The 12,433-nt window shown below is 45.8% G+C and overlaps 1 non-coding gene across 1 annotated transcript; it reads left to right on the plus strand.

The window, feature by feature from the left end:
• Positions 1–11,087: 11,087 nt before the first annotated feature.
• On the plus strand, positions 11,088–11,190 carry LOC115069633. The gene has a single exon (XR_003848884.1). It is a non-coding gene; the product is annotated as a U6 spliceosomal RNA (small nuclear RNA).
• Positions 11,191–12,433: the final 1,243 nt, after the last annotated feature.

A 12,433-nucleotide genomic window follows, 5' to 3' on the forward strand; every position in this document is an offset into this window, starting at 1 on the left:
TCAAGAAGGAACTTAAAATATTCCTAAAATTGATTGAAAATGAAAAAAAAAATCAAAACCTATGGAATTGCAATGTAGATGTATTCAATGGGAATAGGAACCAATGGTTGCTTAGTTGCATTTTGACCAATTATAGAACTTTGTAATCATCTTCATCTGTTGCAAAAAGAAGCTTCTTTGATGAGTGGTGAGAGCTACACTTATCTACTAATACAAGGATAAATATTTAGAATATAATAAGAAATAACTAGTTCAGGGAAGTGGCAATAGTGGGTTATCCTCAAGGTTTTATGACCTCTCCAGCTATGTATTTGGCTATTTTTATAATACTAGGTATAGATTCCCTCCAACTGAGTGGGTCATATATCCAGTTAAACAGCTATTGGTCATCTCTAAGATAAAAGCATCACTATTGCATTAATAGTGGTATTCAGCTGGGGCACTCATTGCTGTTCAGAGGCTTTATAGATGGGTAAGACTATTGATTGTTTTTCTCCCTTTGTCACAACACTTAAGGCTCAGGGAACATTATGGTAGAGAGGGTAGAAAGACTGCATGAGCTAGAGGACCAGGGAAGCCTGTTGTCAGATAAGGGTCTCTAGATATGACAGAATAACTACACCCATGAAATCTCAATAATGTGGTTGACAAAACCATACTTGCATAATAACCACCTAGCTGACACGTCAGTGTGGATGGAGGAAATATCACAAGGTCCCACCTCTAGATGAAGAGGTACAGGCAATCAATAGCTGCTAAGGTGAGGGGAAGGTAGAATAAGTTTTCTCTGGGAGTGAACTCCCTGATGTTTCCAAACCCATAATCAGGCTTCTACACATGTACATATACATATCACTAAATGGAATCAGTAGATTATATTTTTATGTATATGTATATATATGTGCATATAAAAATACATATAATATAGAGATGAAGTTGTGGGGGTGACTGCAGAGTTGGAGGGGAAAGAAGGAGAGGTGAAGGTGATATATAGTATTCATGGATGAAATTATATGTAAAAAAATTACCACACATGCCCCAGCATTGGGCAGAGCTGAGCCTGCCTGGCTGTTCACTCATGGTCATGATATGCCTCTGGGGCACAGGGACACTGGAACTCCTGACCACCAAGCTTGGGTGATGGGGTCAGGTGGTAGGTGCATTTAGGATGGAGTTGTGACCACCCCACCATACTACACCTCTGTGCACCTCTTTTGTGGGGGGCTGGGCCATGATTGTGGGCAGAACCCATGGAGAAAGTCTTGGACACAGTAGGGTGAGTGAGCTGAGTGAGGTCTGGAAACAGCCAAGGTGCAGTCTGTGTTTACTTGGACTTTGAACTAATGACTTTGTTGAAGAATCTCAAGCATCTTTGACTGCTAATGAAATGAGAAATCCCCACTTGACGATCTTAAGCAGTGTGTAAGAGAAACAGAAAATAAATATGAAAACTCTATTCCAAGAAACCTGAGTGTATTCTGACCCAAAACCACGTGCAAAGGAAAGAGAGTGGGCCCTTACTTTGGCCAATTTGTGCATAAGAATTAAAGAACACTGACATTTTAATGAGATGTGACTTCTTTGGCACCCAGTTGGAGATGTCTTTTAAGATGGATGGGATTTTCATATGTTAACAGAGGTCATGAAGTTGAGGGGGATGGAAAGGTGAGGGTGGAGATAAGAGAGGGGCTCCGAACATACTCAAAATACATTGTATGAAGTTCTTGACTCAATAAAAAATAATTAAAAATTTAAAAAATCAATAAATAGCCAGGTGTGGTGGTGCATGCCTTTAATCCCAGCACTTGGGAGGCAGAGGCAGGCAGATCGCTGTGAGCTTTGAGATCGAGGCCAACCTGGTCTACATAGCAAGTTCCAGGCCAGTTGAGGTTACAGGGAGATCCTGTCTCAAAAAGACCAATAATAATAATAATAATAATAATTTGAGTCTCAAGCAACAAATAATAATAAAATTAAAAAGAATAAAAGTTAATTTGAAAAACCTATGGCACATAATGTTGGCAATCCAAATAGTAAAGTTTATAGCACTATGTGCATATGTGTTGGACAGCTTTAGTTGTAAACTTGATACACCTGGGTAGAGAGAGCCTCAATTGGTGAATTGCCTCAATTGGATTGGCCTGTGGCCATATCTGTGGGGTATCTTACTGATTATGGATTGATTTGGGAAGGCCCAACCTACTGTGGGTGTTGCCACCCACTCCTGGGCAGGTTGGCCTAGGTTGTATAAGAAAGCAGGTTGAGCAGGAGTCAGGGGAGCAAGCCAGTAAGCAGTGTTCTTCCATGGCCTATTGTTGCAGGTTTCCTCATGGGTCCAGCCCACAAGGGACTGCAGGGAATGAGGGTTGTGGCTGAGGTGGGGGTAAGCATCATGGAGTCAACACACAGACACTGGGAGTTGGGTGGAAGCAGGCACTAGGTGAGGTGCTGCAGACTCGTTTATTGCTGAAAAGGGCAGGCCTTATATATCTCTCCCCCTTCCCCCAGTGCTCCATAAGCTGGTGTGTGGCTCCCTGATAGATCCCCTCATCCAGGCCACTCGCATCATCAGTCTATAGGTCCGGGGGCAGATTAGGTTGGCTCTTTTGCGGAAGCATGGGCTGCACTCTCAAGGCTGAAGCTGTGTTCTCTAGTGGGGCCTATGCTTAGGCCTGGCACTTCCTCTCCTACATATCCATCCCTTTTTATTATAGAAAGGTCAGTGGGAGCCGAGGTTCTTTGCTTTGACATAGTTGACCCCACCTCAGAGGGCACCCAGCTTGATGGACTGTGCCTGTCTTAGGTCTTCCTGATGATCTGGATCTTACCTGTCATTGACTACCAGCCCTCAAAGGGTGTGACCTCTGGCATGACCATGTGAGGGAGAAGGGGGACAAGAAGTTATACAGCCACTTCTTGGATGTCAGCAAGCCAGGCCTGCTGGACCCCAGGTGGGGAGGGTCAAAGTCTGGATCCTTGAGTGTCTTGAGAACCTGATACACTGAATAATTTTCTTGGTTTTGTCTGCAGAAGCATAGAACAAGGCATTTTATGAGCAAGAAAAGAATTAAGACTATGATACCCAAGAGTAAATAAGTAATGATCCATGAAGGGTCAAACAAAGCTTTTAAGTTCGACCAAAGTTTGTTGAGGAACCCAGAGTTTATATGTAATGTCTGAGCCCGTGTATAATTTAGGGAGATGATCTGGTCAGTGAGCAAGTTGGAGGGAGTAGTTGAGAAACTTTTGGCTCCAGTGGCCATGGATGTACTGTGAGAGTTCCATCCTGGCCCTAGTGAGGTTATTTACTTTGTGAGGTGTGAGACACAGGGCTTTGATCTATGGGTCACAGGCCATTAGTGTCATCCGTTTGATGATTTCCATCTCTTTCCTGAGGATGTCTACCTGCTGTTGGATGACAGAAGTGGACTGGAAGAGGTGTTGATTAATAAGAGATTGAGTGTGTAAGGCCACAGAGGTTTTGGATAAGACCTCATTGAGTGTTTCCACAGTAGTGGAAGATTGAGTGATAGCAACAGCAGCAGTGGTGGCAGCCCCTAAGGAAAGGATAATGGCAGTGACGATTGCCACAGTAATACCAAAATCTCTCTCGACCCGGGGGAAGGGCTGGATAGCCATCTGTTCCATGAGGGTGACAGCATGGAAATGAGTGGCATTAGGAATGGGAACCCAGATTGCTGCGGGTTCACACACAAAGAGAGCAAGAGAGGCAGGGAAAATCCAGCATGCCGAGAGAATGCCGAGGGAGCAATTAAGGGTATCCCCCAGGTCGTTCGAGAAATTAGCAAGGAGCAGAGCAAATGGTGGTCGAACACAAACAGGCAAGGAGACTGAATGGGAGATGTTAACAGAGAGAGACTTCATTAGGTGTCCAAGTTGGGTTTGCAACACCCGAGGAACCCGTCTCTCTGTTATCATCTGTATATGTACCATTAAAGATGGCTCCAGCTAATACAAAGAAGAGGGGAGCCACCGGCCCACAGAGCTCCCAGGCCCCCCCAACAGTGTCTTTATGCCTGGGGTCAGGGCAGACATAGGAGTGAGGTTTTGTATAGACAAGGTCTCCAGGCTTCCAGGGAGGAAGCCTGCGGGCATCCATCATAATCCGTAAAGAGGAGTGTACCTCCAGGAGTGAGCAGGAGGCAGTGTTCCCCCGGAATAGGAAAGTGCAATGTAGTGGGAAGTTTATGGGTGGGCGGACACCGGGTCCATGGATGTCACCTGACCCTTGAGGGGAGAGGGGTGGTGGCCCCAGGGGGCACAAAGGACACTGTAGTCTCAGAAGTGTCTTTTACTAAGGGAGACCAGATTTTGAGGCCCCATAAGGAGCCCTGGCTCTGGTTTCCAGGAAAGTTGCCTGTTGTGATGTTAAAGAGGGAGTGACAGTGAGAGACATTAGGGGAGGAGGGGTTAAGGACTGGGCTGAAGCAGAGTTGTTCTGCAAGGGACCATGTGCCATTTATGGGAACAGATGCATGAATCAATTCCATGGACGGGAGACTGAGGGATTCATTAGTAGTAAAGAGAACTGGGAAAGTGGGTGACTGTTCATTTACAGGGAGGATCAGAGGTGGTAAGGGGACCAGTGCCCAGATATCTGAAGCCTGGGGAGAAGTTCAGCCAAAGGACAAAAGGGTGGCAAAGATAATGAAGACAGAAAAGGATGTCATGACTTATCAAAATCGCAGTTGGTCCTGGTCTCCAGATGGGCTTATGTAGCTGGTCGGATGTCTCTCGATGGAATCCAGATGGGGGTCATAGCATCCTGTGGAAAAATACAAGTGTATCCTCATCCTTGTGTCAGGACAGGGGCTGGTTTCTGCCACAGGGATAAAATAGGATACCTCCATCTAACTAGTGGCAGAGACGTAGCCTGAGGCAAGAAGGACCAATGTTTTATGCTGGACTGAGACCCCAGTCGTCAAACATGAGGAAATTAAGGTGGAACAAAGCCTCAGTAAGAGCCAGCTGAGGGTTGCATTTGGCCTCAGCTGAGGGGCTTTTAGCCAGGAGGGACTTAAGTGTCCTGTTGGTCCTTTCGACAATGGCTTTTCCTTGCGGGTTATAGGGAATACCAAAGGTATGTTTGATTCCCCAGGAGGAAACAAATGTATTGAATTCTTGAGAGGAATAAGCGGGCCCATTATCAGTCTTAAGCGCCCAGCATATGTCGATGATTAACATGGCAGACTTTATAGCTTTAATGGCATGTATAGTCTTTTCCCCTGAGATAGCTAAAGCACAAGTAGGGGAGGAGCATGTGTCAACTATAACATGAACAAATGTCAATTTCCAAAAAGGGGGGTAGTGGGTCACATCCATCTGCCAAATGGCATTGGGTATCAAACCACGGGGATTCACTCCCTCCTTCCCTGTTAGGGGCCCAAGAGGCATGAGTGGGGCACAGGTAGCACATGAGTGGACAAGGTGCTTGCATTGGGACATAGAGATTTCTGGGAGGAGTTTATGAATACTCTGAGGGGATAGGAATTGTTGATGTAAAGCTCTTGCTTGTTCTAACAGGCTAGACTGGACTGTCATGATCAGGGCATCTGTGGCGGCATTCCCCAGAGTTAGGATTCTGGGATGGGTGGTATGTGAGCGGATATGTGAGATGTACCATGGGTGAATTCTATTTTCTAGGCATTCCCATAGCTTGACCATAGTGAGGTGGAGTGGGGGGGGGTTTAACATGAGAAAAGGCGATAACCTTAGCGACCTGAACAGCATAGGCACTATCAGAAAAGAGATTTACGGATTCGTCCTGGCACTCTGCTAAAGCTTTAACTGTAGCAAGAAGTTCTCCCAACTGGATAGAGCCAGGATTAAGGATGATGTGGGTGATATCCTTTTTTCCAGGATGATGTATCAGGACCCCAAAGTTATTCTTATTAGCGTCTGAAAAGGCAATGGTCACTTGGGGAATTGGGGAAGAAGAAGGAGTGCTGTGGGGCTTAACTTCAAGCATCAAAGTGAGAAGGGCCTGAATTCTTTTGTCTTGGGGCAGGTGCCAGGGAAGCCTGACATCATAGTCTGAAAACTTATGGAATTGGCCCAGAGTCCTGGCACTCTGCTAAAGTTTTAAGTATAGCAAGAAATTCTCCCAACTGGACAGAGCCAGAATTAGGGACAATGTGGGTGATGTCTTTTTTATCAGGATGATGTATCAGGACCCCAAAGTTCTTATTAGCGTCCAAAAAAGCAATGGACACTTAGAGAATTAGGGAAGAAAAAGGAGTGCTGTGGGACTTAACTTCAAGCGGCAATGTGGGAAGGGCCTGAATTCTTTTGTCTTGGGACAGGTGATTACCAATTGTACCCGGGTAACCTGACATCATAGTCTGAAAACTTATGGAATTGGTCCAGAGGATCTGTAGGTTATGGAGGGGAAAGGGGAGCACAATAGCTTCGGGTTCTCTATTGAAGGTTTTTTGAGCTTGAGTGCGCAGTTTGACTGCCTAGTTAAAGGCCAGATCAAACTTGGAGGAAACCTGCTGGAGCTCTGAGTATGACAGGTGATTACCAATTGTACCCGGGTAACCTGACATCATAGTCTGAAAACTTATGGAATTGGTCCAGAGGACCTGTAGGTTACAGAAGGGAAAGGGGAACACAATAGTGTTGTGATCTCTATTGAAGGTTTTTTGAGCTTGAGTGAGTGCGCAGTTTGACTGCCAAGTTAAAGGACAGATCAAACTTGGAGGAAACCTGCTGGAGGTCCAAGTATGAGAGATGGGCCCAGATAAGTGGCCCAGTCTGCCAAAGGGCACCAAGGAAGCCAGAAGAAGTCAATAGCACTAAAGCCTGTAGGGAGTGTAAGGGCTCATATCTGTCGATAACCCAGTGATCTTTTGTAATAAGGCAATGGCCAGGGGAGTTAAGTTAATCTTTTCTGAAGGGCAGATGGGGCCCTCCAAGAGAGAAAACAGTGCCCTCGATTCCTCCGGGGGAATGGGCAAGAACGGTTTAAGCCAATTTATGGTGCCACAGAGTTGTTGAAAATCAGCTAGTGTATAGACCAGCTTTGAAATAAAGGCAGGGGCCATAGGGCATACACTGGCTGAAATGGTATTTCCCAAAAAGGCATAAGGAGGCACCTCCTGTAACTTATCTAAGGCGATAGACTGGGGCCCTCCAAGAGAGAAAACAGCACCCTCAATTCCTCCGAGGGAACGGGCAAGAATGGTTTAAGTCAGTTTATGGTGCCACAGAGTTGTTGAAAGTCAGCTAGTGTAGAGACCAGCTTTGAATTAAAGGCAGGGGCCATAGGGTGTACGCCAGCCGAAATGGTATGCCCCCAAAAAGCATAAGGAAGCACCTCCTGTAACTTATCTAAGGCAATAGACAAGCCAAGGGACAATAGGTGGGAGAGTAAGTCTCTGGTTATCTTGTGGAGAAATTGTGGGTTAGGATGGGACAACAGAATATCATTCATATAGTGAATAAATTGTACACTATGAGGGATGGTTGAAGTGGCTCGTGAGACAAAAATCTGACAAATAGTAGGACTGTTTTTCATTCCCTGGGGAAGGACTTTCCATTGATATCTGAGGGCCAGCTTGTGGAAGTTCAGTTCCCAAACTATAAAGGCATAGTGATCATGATCTTAGGGGGCCAGTGGGGTTGAGAATAAGCAATCTTTAATATCAAGTGTTACAGTATAATAAGAAGGAGGAATAGCACCACGGTGGGGCAAGCCAGTCTGTGTGGAGACCATTTTTCCCATTTGGTCATTAATGGAGCATAAGTCTTGAAGCAATCTAAAATGGCCATCTTTCTTTTTTATAACGAATATTGGAGTATTATATTTACTAGTGGATGGTTCCAAATGTCTGAGGTCCAGCTGTTTCTTGACCAAACTTTTGAGGACAATTTAGGTTCTATAATAGGCCACCGCTCCACCCAGATTACATCTGTTGAGAGCCAGGTAATCATGATCGGTGTGGGAGACTCCTTAGGGGATTTCCCAGGGAGAGCAGTGGCCCTTAGAATTGGGGGTGCTGGTCAGGGCTCCGATTTCCCTGACAGAGGCTAAGTTTATCATGGGCTATGACATCATCATAAAAGGCCTGATCGTCTGTGGTAAGGACCACACCCATGTCTTCCAGGACACCTTGACCTCACAAGTTGTGGGGGATGTCGGCCACTATGGGAGTGAATATGCCCTTACTCCCATCTAAGTCCTTCCAGTGTACTGGGTGGATGACCAGCTTTGTCTTCTGGCTGCCCCCACTTCCTTAATGGGTGGGCCAAGCTGGTATTTCCAATCGGGAACTGAAGAGACTCACTCTCAGTGATGATGGCAACATTGGCTCCCATGTCCACTAGGCCCTTCACAGCAATCCCATCCAGAAATAAGGTCATTTGGGGGAGTGTTTAAGAATTGGAAGGGTCAATAACATCTGTCTTGTTCCTCCTCTTACTTGTGGGGCTGAGGGGTGCCCCAGGTGGAGTTTAAAGGAGCCAAGTCTGATTGGGGCTGTCATCTACAGTCTTTTGCCCAATGAAATCCCTTTTTGCATTTGGAGCAGTGGGTCTTGGTGTTCAGGCAGTCCCTGCAGAGGTGTCCTGTCCTCCTGCAGCTCCAGCAGCCATCTTTTGAATCAGAGGGGGTGGGCCTTCCTTGTAATAAGAGCACCTCTAAGGAGGTGGTCAGGGCCTCTATGGGCCCTGTCCTGGGGTCTAGGTGTCTAGTGGTGAATACCCATTTATGAATATCATCATTGCAGACAGGTGCGATAGCATTGCGGGTAGGGGTATTTAGGCCCTCCCATGTCAGTTGTTTGATAAGCATATCACAGGTGGGTATAGACTCCACCCTCCATTCTGCTGCTCCATTTACACGAGTGAGGAAGTCCATGAAGGACTCCCCTGTTTGATGAATCAAATTGCAGAAGAATGCCTGTGGGTCACGGGGGGATCAACACTTAAGGGCCTTGAAAACCAGATCATTAACTTGTTGGTTGTTGGTAGTAAGCATGAAGGCCAATAGTAGACTAGGAAATGGGGGGGATATCCTGTGAGCATATCCAGAGTAATATTGAAAGTTGAGACAGGTCTGATTTTCAGCCTGATTGTCGTAAGCCGAATGCCAGCTCAGGAAGACTGAGGGCTCCAAAACCACCTTTAATAAGTTATACCAATTGTAATGGGTTTGTAACTGCATGGCCCATTGGTGGAGACCTTGCTCAAAATATGGGGAATTGAGTCCTGATTCATTGGCAGCTATGCGGATGAGTGCAAGGCCTGTGAGAGTGGTGGGCACCCATGGCTGTTGTGCAGCGTTTGGGCCGATGTTAACTGGAAAGGCGGACAATGGCCGGCAAGGGGCAGCAAGGGGTGGGCGGGCCATGGTGGGGTATAATGAGTGGGAGGTATGTCAGAGCAGGTGGAATATAGCTCCTTCCAGGGGTACTGAGGTGGTGGTGTCTCTGATTGTTGTGGCTTTGAAAGTGGGATCTGAGGTAGAGGCAAGGGGGCCCCTTCCTCATCTGTATCGATCTCAGGGCTGGTTCCCATATCAAGGTCAACAGGGGTTGAAGTAATGGCAAGGTCTACACTGGCATGATCCTGACAATGCTTATTGTAGGCTGAAATGACTTCTTCAGGGGAGGAGGACTTAAGGCTGGTAATGATGGCTGAAAGGATCAGGACAAACGAGGCAGGGGGAGCGACTCACAATTCTACTTCCCTTTTTCGGGCCAAGAAAAGGACCCACATCCAGAGATCAGGATCCCACATATTCTAGGGAGAGACCCAAGGGGCCAAGTTAGTGGCTTCATCCCAGAAATTTTCAATATCTTTTGGTTTCACTTTCAGTCCCTGAGTTCTGAGGAGCGATTTGAGTGCTGCCGTTTGTGGCTCCTTGCACTGTGGGTAAGTTGCCCATTGTGGGAAGGTCCCATGAAGGGAAACTCACCACAAAAGTAAAAGGCAAGGGTCACTACCAAGAGGGCGCAAATGAAGCAAACAAGGACGGTGAGCAACTCAGACATAAACTGCCCCAACATGTAAAGGTGTATCGGATCCAAATGTCTTGTGCTTAGTGAGGGACTTCCGAAGGCCGTGACACCTTCGGCCATAGGCTCACATGGTGTCTCCAGGACAGGCAACAGGATGACCTGAAGCCTGGGCTCCTAGTTCGGGGTGGATCATCCCTTATGTGAACTCACTGGGACAAGCCAAGGAGTAAAAGGTGTTGACATGGGCTTCGGGACCACACGGTGCAGTGTGCCTTCCTGATTTAACAACAAATATGACAAACAGGGTAGAGGGGACAGAGGAGGGGGCCACTTGCTCACCCTCGAGCAGCCGAAGGGACAGACAGAACCCGGGGCTTACTCACTGAATGAACCGAAGTTGGGGGTGTAGCCAATGCTGGGGGGCCAGGAACCTTGTTTGGGCAACAGCTGTTGCAGTTTTCCTTGCAGGTCCAGTCCTCAAAGGGCTGCAGGGAACAAGGGTTCTGGCCGAGGTGGGTGTGAGTGGTATGGATTAAACACACAGACACCGGGAGTCAGGTGGAATCTGGCACTAGGTGAGGTGTTGTGACTCATTTATTGCTGGAAAGGGCAGGCGTTATATATTTCTCCCCCTGTCCCCAGTGTCCCATAAGCAGGTGTGTGGTTTCCTGATAGATCCCCTCATCCAGGCTGCTTGTGTCATCGTCTCTAGGTCTGGGGGGTAGATTAGGTTGGCTCTTTTGTGGAAGCGTGGGCTACGCTCTCAAGGCAGAAGCTGTGTTCTCTAGTGCAGCCTGTGCTTAGGCCTGGCACTTCCTCTCCTACAGCCTATGTTTCAGCCCCTGCCTCCAGGTTCCTGCCCTGGGTTTCTACTTTGGTCTCTCAAAGTGATGAACTATGACCTAGGAGATGTAAACCGAATAAATCCCCTTCTCCCCAAGTTGGTATTGGTCAGGGTGTTTTGACACAGCAATGGAGAAACAAACTAGAACAGTATACTTCAAAAAAAAAAAACAAAAACAAACCTCACATTGATAACTAAATGATGCCTCTTGAAGGCCTTAGAAAAAGAAGAACAAACAACACATGAAGAAAGTTAGATGGGTGCTTGCCTTGGTAGCACACACACTGAAATTGGAATGATACAGAGATTAGCATGGCCCCGCACAAGGATGACATGCAAGTTCATGAACTGTTCCATAATTTTGCAGCTTCCAATAAAGAGTTGTGTCCAAAAAGAAAGAAAGAAAGAAAGAAAGAAAGAAAGAAAGAAAGAAAGAAAGAAAGAAAGAAAGAAAGAAAGGAATAAAAGACCCCAAAATAAAAAACCAAAGTAAAACAAAACAAAAAAAAATGGAGAAAAAGAAAAAGAGCCAGGGTGATGCTTTTAATCTTAAAAGAGTAGGCAAATCTTTATGAAATCATGGCCAGGCCAGCTAGGTCTACAGGGAAATCCTGTCTCAAAAAAACAAAACAAACAAAAGTAGATGGCATTTCCTTTACTAGATACTATAGGCTAGCAAGTAAAAACCCAGTGCCAGGAATAGACTCCCTCTATTGAAGCTGTTGGCCAAGTGTCCCACAGTACCCTGAAACAATACTGGCCATTGCCCCTACTCTTGGTTACTAACCAGAAAATCACATTAAGACCCTATTACTGAAGATACTACATATGTGAAAAGTAGATCAAACATCGAGAAATCAAGCTAGTGCTGACTTCAAATCCTCATAGCTAATATCTAGCTTTGATCATACTGGAAGGTGCAATGCTAGCTACCTGAAGAGAAAACTTAGCATGAACCTCACCCAGAGTGACTGCTAGTGGAAGTACAAAGTGGTGCAGTCACTATGGTAATTACTGTGGATGTTTCTCAAAAAAATAGAAGTAGAGTTAATACATGATCCAGCTGTACCGCTCTTTGACATATTCTCAAAGGATATCTTACCACTAAGATACTTATTCATCTATGTTCATTGCTGCTCTACTCATAATATTCTGGAAATGGAAAAATCTTAGCTGTCCATAAACTAATAAGTGATAATGAACATGTGATACATTTATGCAATGGAATGTTACTCACTTGTTAAGAAAAATGGGATTACGTGGTTTGATATAACTGGAAATATACATTCTGAGTCAGCTAGCTGAGACCCAGAAAGACAATGTCCCGTGTTTTCCCTCATTCACTGATATTATCTTTGACTCTTCAGATGTGTCCATTTCATTTGGAACACCCATAGAGATCAGAAAATTAATAAGGGCCTGTGGGGGTGCTTTCAGGAGGGGAGATAGATTGCACTGATGTGAAGTAGAATAATGAAATAGAAATGTTAAATGGGGTGGACAATGGGAGGGTGGGTATGGTAGGGAATGTGAGGAGTGCTAGCTAATACTAATGACTTTTTGAAAAAGTCACGGAAACCTACTATTTTAAAAATTCTTAAAATAT

This window comes from Nannospalax galili, unplaced genomic scaffold, assembly GCF_000622305.1.
Source record: "Nannospalax galili isolate Female #2095 unplaced genomic scaffold, S.galili_v1.0 scaffold2974, whole genome shotgun sequence".
In the NCBI taxonomy this organism is placed as follows: domain Eukaryota; kingdom Metazoa; phylum Chordata; class Mammalia; order Rodentia; family Spalacidae; genus Nannospalax; species Nannospalax galili.